Source organism: Drosophila subpulchrella, unplaced genomic scaffold, assembly GCF_014743375.2.
Source record: "Drosophila subpulchrella strain 33 F10 #4 breed RU33 unplaced genomic scaffold, RU_Dsub_v1.1 Primary Assembly Seq68, whole genome shotgun sequence".
Taxonomy (NCBI): domain Eukaryota; kingdom Metazoa; phylum Arthropoda; class Insecta; order Diptera; family Drosophilidae; genus Drosophila; species Drosophila subpulchrella.
Window position 1 is genome coordinate 427,499 of NW_023665704.1, and position 12,331 is coordinate 439,829.

At 39.9% G+C, this 12,331-nt stretch overlaps 1 long non-coding RNA gene across 1 annotated transcript; it reads right to left on the minus strand.

The window, feature by feature from the left end:
- Positions 1-1,997: 1,997 nt before the first annotated feature.
- On the minus strand, positions 1,998-3,193 carry LOC119562594. Its single transcript, XR_005221897.1, has 3 exons — positions 2,968-3,193; positions 2,442-2,908; positions 1,998-2,377 (listed from the first exon to the last, which is right to left on the minus strand). It is a non-coding gene; the product is annotated as an uncharacterized LOC119562594 (long non-coding RNA).
- Between the last annotated feature and the right edge of the window lie 9,138 nt (positions 3,194-12,331).

Here is a 12,331-nt window from a genome sequence, read left to right on the forward strand (position 1 = left end):
ACCAAAGGGAAATGGAGATATGCAAGCAGCAAAGCGAGATTGAAATGCGCCACCTATCGGCGGTAGACAGATTTAAGCGTTATGGGCGTTAGAGTGGGCGAGGCAAATTTTTTTTGGGTCAATCGATAGGTATTGACGAGACCAATACAGTTCAGTTTAAATTTTGTATCTTGCATGAAAATTGTGGGCGCCACAGGCTTGGGCGGCTTGTGGGCGTTAGAGTGGGCGTGGCATATTTTCGTAACAAACTTGCGCTGCGCACGAGGCTACGGAATCTATATCTGAGATCCCAATTCTCTATCATTGATAGTTTCCGAGATATCCACGTTCATATTTACGATTTTTTGAAGTTTGTGGGCGGTTTGTGGGCGTAAAAGTGGGCGTGGCAAACTTTTTATTTTTTATCAATCGATAGGTGTTGATGAGAACAATAGATTTCAGTTAAAATTTTTGTTCTTGCATCAAAACTGTAGGAGCCACAGTTTTGGGCGATTTGTGGGCGTTAGAGTGGGCGTGGCACTCTACTGAAACAAACTTGCGCTGCGTAAGAAGCTCAGGAATCTGCACGCCAAATCTCAATAGCCTAGCTCTCATAGTTTCCGAGGTCTCAGCGTTCATCCGGTCAGACGGACAGACGGACAGACGGACATGGCTAGATCGACTCGGCTAGTGATCCTGATCAAGAATATATATACTTTATGGGGTCGGAAACGCTTCCTTCTGCCTGTTACATACTTTCCGACGAATATAGTATACCCTTTTACTCTACGAGTAACAGGTATAAAAATAAAGGAATTAAATAGGCAACTGTACGCTGAAAAAACAACCCCAGTACCCTGGGAAGAAAATGTAAAAAATTAAGAAAGAATTAGAAAATACGTACAGAGAGCTGGATGCTTATAAAATTAAAAAAAGATATGAAAGAAGCACCAAAACCAAAGTGCCCTGCAGACTCTAAAGAGCCTTTTGAGAACACTGAGTGCGAATATACATGTCACCCAAAAAATAAATATATATAAAAAAAAAACAAGGAAGAACGCTATAGTCGAGTACCCCGACTATCAGATACCCGTTACTCAGCTAAAGGGACCAAAGGGAAATGGAGATATGCAAGCAGCAAAGCGAGATTGAAATGCGCCACCTACCGGCGGTAGACAGACTTAAGCGTTATGGGCGTTAGAGTGGGCGCCACAAGCTTGTGCGGTTTGTGGTCGTTGGAGTGGGCGTGGCATATTCGCATAAATCTGAGATCCCAATTCTCTATCTTTGATAGTTTCCGAGTTATCCACGTTCATATGTACGATTTTTGAAGTTTGTGGGCGTCAAAGTGGGCGTGGCAAACTTTTGTTTGGTGAATTGATAGGTTTTAATGAAAACAAAACAATTTCAGTTAAAATTTGTATTCTAGCATCAAAACTGTAGGAGCCACAGTTTTGGGCGGTTTGTGGGCGTTAGAGTGGGCGTGGAACTCTGCTGAAACAAACTTGCACTGCGTAAGAATCTCAGGAATCTGCACGCCAAATCTCAATAGCCTAGCTTATATAGTTTCCGAGATCTCAGCGTTCATCCGGACAGACGGACAGACGGTAAAAACCGTTCTCAGCGTTCTCGATTTCAGTATTTTCGATCTCAAAAGTGAGCCAAGAATGACTCATACTAAAAATACTTAAATCGTAATCGAAGTCTTATCGGTTTGAAAACGGGCCTTTGAGAATGGTCGATCTTGATTTCAGTATGAATCGTTCTCGGTTTCAACATCGAATCGATTTCGATTTCGAGAATAACCGTTCTCGGTTTGAACATCGAATAGATCTCGATTTCGAGAAGAACCCTTCTCGGTTTCAACATCGCATCGATCTTGATTTCGGTATGAATCGTTCTCGGTTTAAACATCGCATCGATCTCGCTTCCAGAACACATTCTCAATAAAAATTCTAAATTTTTTAAATTTATATATATTTTGCCTTACGGCTTTAATGTCATTATTAAGGGTATATAAATGGAGGGGGGGCGTTACAAAGTCTGTCAAATTAAAAATGTAGTTTCTTAATGGATTTTTTACAATGTATGATCTTAAATATAAACTTAAAGTAAATTCACGCAATTTTTGTTTTAAATCGTCTATGATTGATTGTATGCTTTGGGCTTCAAAACATAAATTTCTTTGTTCTTCCTCATCCTTTTCTTCAACTTCTTCCACGGTTTGATTGTACTTAGAGAATAACAATTCTTCACATGAATTTCTTCGATTTGGAATTGATTGCGTATGTAATCTAATTAAGTGCCGCCGAAAACTCAGGAAATTTGTAAAAATTTGTGTGCAGCCATCCTGCTGACAAGGCAGCCACAAGGATGTTCTTGTCAACAGATGCTTAATCTATAAATGGGATATTAAATTGTTGGGCGTTGGAAATAATTTTCGACAGCAATAGCAGACTTACATGTTAAAAAATTAATTTTAATTCATGAAATCGATTAAATTTTGTAAATTCAATGATCTTATGTCATAAGCGGTGTCTATTTTGAAAATGATCTTTTGAACTGCGTACAAAGCTTGTTCTGAGGCTTTCGGGTAGCTCAGCGAGTAAGACATGAAACACTTAAAACACAAATCTATGCTTTTCAGGAAGGAGTCGCATTTTACCAGCGACTTGTCAAAATAAACAAAGAAATCTAAGAACTCCAGCTCAGTCGATGCGTGAGTAATTATAAATGGCTGTATTGTTGATCCCTCTAAATACTTTTCCCTGACTATATTGTTGATACGACGTTCATAGTCATTCAAGCTTGAAAGCCGTAGAACCATTGAAAGTTGAGCATCCGCTATTGTCGGTTTTTGGTTCGTTTGCCCGAGATGTCGGCGGCAAGACGACATTAAGCAAAATAAGGGTCAAGTAATCCTGGGCATCTGTAAAAATAATAATTATGTAGTTATGACAACACTTTTTGCTTAAGCAGAAAACTTACCAACGTTGCCGCGTTCTACATCAAGTAGTTGTCGCTTGCAGTCTTCGTTGTGGATGTGCCGTTTGAAATATATCAGAATTTTGTCCTTAAAGCTGTTCCACCTATCGAACAGGAGATTTGTTTTTCCTCCTAAAGGAAATCAAAATAGTCTCGATCTATGGAAAAATATACAATACATAAATCACTCTTATAATTTTAAAAAGAGAAACAGTAAAGCAACAATACAAACGAATGCAAGGGGAAAATAATAAAAATAATAATATTGTTAAGATATCTGAGATAAGCAACATGGCATCCTTACTTTTTTTGTTTATATTTTTACTAAGGAGTTATTGTTAACTAAAGTATAAATCGTCTGCTGTATCATGAACTAAGTGGCACACTGTATATTTCTTACCTTTGCTTTCGTTTTGTTAAGAAACCCGAGTTCGAATAAAAATCAAAGATATACTAACACACTAACTCAAATTGTAATAAAATCATTTTTTTTACGCTGTAAGTACGGAAGGGCTTTTATTAGATTAAATTCCTGAAGCAGGTCATCCAATTTTTGCTCGTCTTCGTTGTCACTCATTACACTGTTAAACCGCAGTTTCACCATATACAAAGAAGTGAATTTGCAACCATATAGAAGCCGCTTATTTCGATAACTTCGATAACGGTAACTTCAAGAGAGGAGTTTGGTCTCTCTCCTCTCCTCTCCTATAACTCTCATTTTTTCTACGTCTTCCCCTCACGTCCCTCGTCAACAACCACAGAACCGAGATTGATTTTATTTCGGAATACTCAAATCGACATCGCTTCCGTCATGAAATCGAGAAGAAAAAACAAGGAAGAACGCTATAGTCGAGTACCTCGACTATCACACCCAAAAAAAAATCTTCGAGTGTCAATTTGATAAGTGTGGGTGAAAATGACACTACACCTAGGATCAAATTATTGGGATCAATTTGATCCTAAATAAGTATTAAAAGTATACTACATTGTATGAAAAATCATATTTGACCCTAAATAGTGTCATTTTGACAACAACCGTGGATACTTCGATACCGATAAAAGCTTTTTTTGATTGTTCGAGTTTCAATTATCGGTTATCATGGGATTTGAACTAAGCATCCGCGGGAAACGTTGTGCGATAGACCAATGGGTAAGGTGTCTGTCTATGGTGCGAAAGGTCCCCGGTTCAAATGCGCGCCGATGCTGTACAACTTTTAAGAATAATATATCTAACATTTCTCTATCAATTGTAATAACAAAGTTATATTTAAAACGTTTCCAGATTTCAAATAAAAAAGAAAATAAAGTTTGTCATGAGCGGGACTCGAACCACTAACCCTCAGGCCCGTGCATCAAAATCAATGCGCTAGCAGTCTGAGCCACGCCTATATTTTTTTATCAAGCGGCAAAATTCTTTTTTGTGACAAAAAAGCTTTTTTGTAGAAAACTTTTTTCGAGTGGCATAGTGGTCCTATATTAGAGTCAATTTGATGTGCTTCGTATCAAAGATTTTTTGACACTCAATAGTATCACATTGACACCTAAATAATGGCATATTGCTGACGACTTTTTTTTGAGTGCAGATACCCGTTACTAAGCTAAAGCGACCAAAGGGAAATGGAGATATGCTAGCAGCAAAGCGAGATTAAAATGCACCACCTACCGGCGGAAGACAGATTTAAGCGTTATGGGCCTTAGAGTGGGTGTGGCAAACTTTTTTTTGGATCAATCGATAGGTATTGACGAGACCAATACAATTCAGTTAAAATTTTGTATCTAGCATAAAAATTGTGGGCGTCATAGGTTTGGGCGGTTTGTGGGCGTAAGATTAGGCGTGGCATATTCGCGTAACAACCTTGCGCTGCGTACAAGGCTACGGGATCTAAAACTGAGATACCAATTCTCTATCTTTGATAGTTTCCGAGATATCCATGTTCATATTTACGATTTTTTGAAGTTTGTAAGCGGTTTGTGGGCGTTAAAGTGGGCGTGGCAAACTTTTCTTTTTGGTCAATCGATGGGTATTGATGGGAACAACACATTTCAGTAAAAATTTTTATTCTAGCATCAAAACTGTAGGAACCACAGTTTTGTGCGCTTTGTGGGCGTTAGAGTGGGCGTGGCACTCTATGGAAACAAACTTGCGCTGCGTAAGAAGCTCAGAAATCTGCACGCTAAGTCTCAATAGCCCAGCTCTTATAGTTTCCGAGATCTCAGTGTTCATCCGGACAGACAGACAGACGGACTGACGGACAGACGGAGAGACGGACAGACGGACATGGCTAGATCGACTCGGCTAGTGATCCTGATCAAGAATATACATACTTTATGGGGTCGGAAACGCTTCCTTCTGCCTGTTACATACTTTCCGACGAATCTAGTATACCCTTTTACGCTAAGAGTAACGGGTATAAAAATATAAAAGAAAATAATGTGAATGAATATTTTTATTTCAAATAAATGAAAAGTAACGCGATATCTAAATACAGTATAGAAATAACTCCCAAAATGGGTTTAATGGACACTAAAACAGTGGATTCCACTGCTAACGTAATTAATAAAATCGAATAAAAACTATTGATACCGAACTAACAAACATATTATTATCAATAACTAATTTCATTATGAGTGCATACATTTTGTATAAAGCCGATATTTACCACAATAAGTGTGTATCGAAAAGAGCCATAAATAGAAGCCAGGCCAACGACCTGGATAAGATTTAAATTAATAAAGCACAAACAATTATTATCAAAATGTGTTTAAAAATAACAAGGGAGAACGCTATAGTCGAGTACCTCGACTATCAGATACCCGTTACTCAGTTAAAGGGTACTCAGCAGTAAAGCTAGATTGAAATGCGCCACCTACCCGCGATCTCAATATATGGTTATGTGGGCGGTAGACAGACTTAGGCGTTAATGTGGGCGTGGCAAACTTTTATTGGGGTCAATCAATAGGTATTGACGAGACGAATACATTTCAGCAAAAATTTTTTATCTAGCATGAAAACTGTGGGCGCCACAGGCTTAGGCGGCTTTTGAGCGTTAGAGTGGGCGTGGAAAACTTTTTTTGATCAATCGATAAGTATTAACAAGACTAAAACATTTCAGTTAACATTTTTTATCTTGCATAAAAGTTGTGGGCACCACAGAGCGGGCGGTGGGCGGTTTCTGGGCGATCTCAGCGTTCATCCGGACAGACAGACAGACGGACATGGCTAGATCGACTCGGCTAATGATCCTGATCAAGAATATATATACTTTATGGGGTCGGAAACGCTTCCTTCTGCCTGTTACATACTTTCCGACGAATCTATTATACCCTTTTACTCTACCCTTTTAACGGGTATAATGAAGTGTTATTTAGTTGAACTTCTCTAAGTAAATGAAAGTGAATGCAATGTAAATACCGTTTCATTGAAGTGCTCTTTGGTTAACCACATTTTTGGTTTTTGGTCTGACGTAAGCACAAACAAAGCGGATGGTTTTCCAACTCGTGAACACGCAACGTATAACTGCCCATGTAAAAAACAATGATTTTCTAAATATATCCCGCAAACACTAAGCGATTGGCCTTGCGACTTGTTAATTGTCATGGCGAACGCAAGGCAAACTGGAAATTGCAATCGTTTGAAGTCAAACGGAAGATCAGTCGGAATCATTGGTATTCGAGGAATACATACATTTTCACCTGCGTTCTTTCCGTTAATAATGATTGCCTCAATCAAATTCGGCATAAGTCTTTTTACCGAAAGTTGAGTACCGTTGCAAAGTCGCGGTGGATTCAAATTACGCAATATCATAATAACTGTATCAACTTTGAGTTGCAAGTTATGTGGTGAAAATCCAGGTAACCCCAGTGAGTTCCAAAACTGCGTTGGATAATTAACTACTGTGGGATAATACAAATTTAATTTAGTGTGGGAATAGTTACAGAATGTTTCTTAACTTAATGAACAAATTGTTTCTTGATATAATGTATATGTATGTCTTTAAAACCGACTTCTTCGCGGAACCACGAATTGGACGACTTCTTCACTTTACGACTTGCTGCACTCTTGCTCGGTAGCGTCGCTGTTTTTATACTTTTTATGATTTCTCAGAAAGACTCGATATTCTTTAATATACTCGATATTCTTTTATGTACTCGATTAATAGTATTGGATAACAAAATAATAAACGGACTGTAGAAGAGCAATTCAAATTCAAAATAAGGTTCAGGGCCTAAACCGTTGATGTCGCTGTTACTCTTACGCTGCAAGGGTGATACACTAATACTAAGCTCCCCAGTCCTACATTCGGCCATCCTACAATTTTATTCGCCCCTGAATAAACTCCATTTCTTCATGAACTCGGCTGCTGTAGTTGTTAAATTCGGCCCCTCATGGTTTCCTACTTTTTGTACTTCGTAGCGCCCATGTTTCATCTTCTTTGCGATCTTATAGGGTCCGAAAAATTTTGGTCTAAGCTTCATGCCTACTCCATATTGAGTGCGTTTTATACCTACGAGATCACCTAAGTTGTAATCTGTTTCAATCTTTCTTTTTTCATTAAACGTTTTCCTGTTCTCCTGCTGAACCTTTTCAATATTCTCCTGAGCTGTTCTTCTTATTTCATCTCTTTCATAGTTTAGTTCATCGACTTCGATGTCGTCGAGCTTTCTAATGTCGTCATCTTTTTTACGCATATATAAACCAGTAAGGATCTTAAAGGGAGAGTATTTGGTCGTTCTGGGAGGTGTGTCATTAATGATTTGTTGGATTTTATCCACGTGGCAATACCAGTTCGCTTGATTATTCTGGCAAAGTTTGCTTAGCATGGGTATAACAACTTTATGGATCCTTTCGACCTGTCCATTACCTTTCGGCATGCCTGTTGTTATGTGTAACAATTGGATTCCATGGTCACTGCAATAGTCACTAAAGGTACTGGACGTGAATGCGGTGCCTCTATCTGTAACGATGCGCCGAGGGTTTCCAAAAATTGCTGATTGCTTTTCCAGCCTGTTTAATACTTCGTCAGTGCCTGTTGATCGCGTTGGATATAACCAAACGAATTTGGAAAATCCGTCTACCACAGCTAAAATGTGATTGTATTTCTTTTTGGTTTCGGTAAGAGGACCGACATGATCCATGTGGTAAGTACCCAGAGGTTCTTGGACTTTGTCAATTGGCGTCAACAATCCTTCCTTTTTTCCTTTCTTTGAGTCTATTATCAAGCACTCTACGCAACTCTTGACGAACCTCTCCACTTTGTCTTGAATGTTCTGAATGTAATAGCATTTTTCCACTAGCTCTCGAGTCTTCTTAGTGCCATAGTGGCCTTCGCGATGTACAATTCCAATGATTTCTCCATGCATGGATTCTTGGACGACTAGAAGCTCTTTCGCAACATCTTTATAGAGAATGTTGTTTCTAACGAAAAAATCCTCGTAAGTCTCTGCGTTATCTAGAACTGTTTTCACGGCCTTAATCCACTCGACCTTGTTCTGTGCTTCTCTTAAACGATATTTAGCCGAATCTTCGATAAGAAAGCAAGTTAGGCGGGTGAGCGCATCGACGTGTTTCATCTGACTTCCCGCTCTGTGCTGTAATGAAAACTTAAACTCTTGTAAGTACATAGCCCATCTGGCGACTCTTGGTGGGACATCGTCTTTTTTCATGGTCATCGCAAATGCTACGCAGTCGGTGACAATTGTAAAATTTATGCCCAACAGGTAAATGCGCCACTTCTTAACAGCGTTGATGACAGCTAATACTTCAAGCACGTACGCGCTGTATTTTTCTTCGCACTGTGTAGTCTTTCTGCTCATAAATTCTACTGGGTGAAGTAGTTGATCCTCTGAGTCCTTTTGCATGAGGATTCCACCGAATCCGAATTTACTCGCGTCCGTATGAACTTCAGTTACTGCACAAGGATCGTACAGTCTAAGAACTGGGGCAGTGGCTAAAAGGCTCTTCAGATTTTCAAAGCTAACTAAGCACTGATCGTCAAGCTGAATGTTTCTACCGTCACGCGACTTGTCGGTCTTGCGGAGTAGATCACTTAAGGGTTTTGCTTCCAGAGCATAGCCTTTCATGAAACGACGAAAATAAGATGCTAACCCCAAAAATCGCTCAAGTGCCTTTCTGCTTTGCGGGGCTGGATAGTTAACAACTGCCTTGACCTTGTCGTCTGTTGGAGCAATCGTTCCGTTTTCGATTAGGTATCCCAGAAATGTGATTTTTCGCTTCAAGAACTGACCTTTCTCCCACTTGATGCGCAACCCTGCTTTAGATTCGACTTCTAAGACTTCCTTCAATACTGATAGTCCTGATTCCTCATCTGTTGTTGGTATGATAATGTCGTCCATGTAGACGACTACATAGCGGCAAAATACTGCGGGGGAGTTGCTTATACCAAATGGGACGTGCGTGAACTCATATTGTCCGTTATGTGTTACGAAGGAAGTAAACTTTCTAGACTCAACTTCGATTGGCACGTGAAAAAATCCGTTGGCTAAATCTAGGGTGGTGAAAACTTTGGAGCCCTGTAAACGATCTAGCACGTCATCGATTAACGCCATCGGAAAATTGTCCCTTTTTATTTTCAGATTGAGCCTCCTATAATCGCAACAGAAACGTTTCGATCCATCTTTCTTTGACACTAACACCACAGTTGATGCGTACTCTGAGCAACTTGGAATAACGATACCCGCATCTTTATCGATTAGAACCCTATTCTCATAGGATGTTCGCCTCGGATGTTGAAATATTGGTACATCATCTTCCAATATTATTTTCATCTCGACTGGAGACCTAATTGTCTGTTTCGGTTCGTATCCTGTTATAAGCTTTTCTACCTCCGATTTTTTGAGACTATCCAAATGACTCAAACCGATTCTGTCAACTACGCTTTGCTTCTCAATCATCTCTGTGACGCACATCGCCTTGAAAATTTCAGCAAAATCAGCTTCGGTAGTTTTTGCAATGAAGCGAATTCTATTTGTGCTGAACAAAATGTCGATTTTCTGGAGGATATTGTTTCCAACGATAGCTGTATACTCTAACTCATCCCGTTTGACTACGTGGAAGGTTATTGTAAAGCTAATGTTGTCAACGAAAACATCTAGGTCAAAACTTCCTATGGTAATCAATTCACCTTTCCCAATGCCTTTAAGATGTTTGATCTCTTTCGTAAGCTTAAGACCTTCGAATTTACTGAACACATCTTCTCTCATGAGGCTCAGATCGCTTCCAGAATCTACCATGGCTCTAAAAGAAATATTCTGAGCCCTGAAGCTTTTGTAAATAAGGCCTGGTTTTGGGGATATGTCCTCAAGGACATTCGTTGCTTCCTTATTGCCTGAAGAGGACTGCTGAGTTTCACCGCACTGTTTAGAAATGTGACCAGTTTTGTGGCATTTGTAGCAAATAACTTCATCGACGCATTGTTTTGCGAAATGACCCTCCTTTCCGCACTTGTAGCACTTTCTTGACGAACTGTTCTGAACCTTCTTTGCTTGCTTTTGGATATTGTGCTGATATACTTTCTTTTCTTCCTTATGTATTGCATTGCCTCTAACTTTCTCATAGATTTCAATCTCAACCTTTAAGTCCTTTAGCGTTTTGGCTCTATACAAGCCAGCTTTGTTTGATTTGCTGTCAGGGACTCCTTCAATAAAGTAAGATACCAAACTCTCTTCCTCAAGCTTGATAGGCTTGCTCAGTTCCATCAGACTGTACAAATACTCCAAGCATGTCTCTGTTGCTTTCTTCTCTCTATGCCTTAACATTTTGTGAACATCGGCTGAACACAACTGCTTTCCAAACTCCTTTTGTAGCTCAGATTTTAGGATATTCCAACCACGCACTCCTGTCAAACTTCTAATAAAAAGCTTAGCTGCCCCGCTTAAAAGTTGTTTTGCGTAGATGTATTATTGTAGATTATCCCAACCGACTGTAACAGCAACATCCTCAAACTCGATTAACCAATGGTTAATGACCTGCTGATCTGATCCCGAAAAACTTGAAATGCTATCCTGAACGTCTCTTAAGGTAAACCTGGAACTCGTTGAGTTGACAGCATCTTGGAATTCAGTAGTCTGTGAAGCAACCTCGCTTGCATTATCTTCTCCATCAACATCAACAGTATCTGGCACCTGGTAATGATCTAAAAGTCTATCTTGCAATGTGCCCTTCCTACCATCCGTACTCAAGCCCAACTCGGTCAGCTTTTCTTTCAGTAATGGTACTGTCAGCGATAAAATAGATCTTGCATCCATGGTTACAATAAGATGTCGTTCACAGGGTTATACTTATTCTCTAGAAAATCAATTTACATAAACAAATTTTTGTCGAAATGTGAAGAAATTAAAATTAATGGAAAGAAAGTACTCAAGTTTTCGTTGCAGCACTGGGAAGCGCTGTGGTCTTCGTCAGCTGTTTCAACTTCAGCAAGTTGGCACTTCGTCTTGAAAGAACTTTTGTTTCTCTGCGCCCTCGTCGGCACAGCTCTTGGAATCACGTCCTCTTGCAGATCTTCTTCCAGCTCTTCTAAGCCAATGCTTATCTGGTTCGGTACGATCTCTCCTGGCAGGACCGCTTCTGGTGAAGTCTCTCTGTTAGACCCGATTGGAGCCGCTTCTTTGGTAGCCCTTCTCGTATAGGACTGCACGACTTCGTCTAGTTGGTCTTCTCTGGTACCCCTTCTCGTATAGGACTGCAGGTCTTCGTCTGGTTGGTCTTCTCTGGTAGCCCCTCTCGTATAGGACTGCAGGACTTCGTCTGGTGAAGCTCACTCGGTAGTGCTTCTGGTGTGGTCCATCTCTTAGCAGGAGTGGCAAGTTGCAAAATTTCGACTGGCAGCGCTTCTCTGGTAGCGCATCTCTGATAGCCAAGTTTTTCTGGTAGCACCTCTACTAGCCGCTTCTCTCTGGTGGCGCATCTTTGGTCGTCTCGTCGAAATTTGTGTGGTTGTCGCTTTACTTTTTGATTGTGGGTAATAGTCGTCTCTTTCTCTCTAGTGTTCATCTAGCATTGCGAATTTAGCGTCCACTAATACACGCAAAGCTTCATCGTCCGCCAATTTTCCGACGAGTGCGACTTCACGTTGTTCACACAGGTGAAAATTTGGCAAGAATTTTTTTTTTTACATATCAAGTTTTATTGTATGTTAGCGCATACAGGGTACATTCACTTCTCTGAAACTATCATCCCGGTTGAGCCCCCATTAAATTTGTGGGATAATACAAATTTAGTTTATTGTGGGAATAGTTACAGAATGTTTCTTAACTTAACGAACGAATTGTTTCTTGATATAATGTATATGTATGTCTTTAAAACCGACTTTTTCGCGGAACCACGCACTGGACGACTTCTTCACTT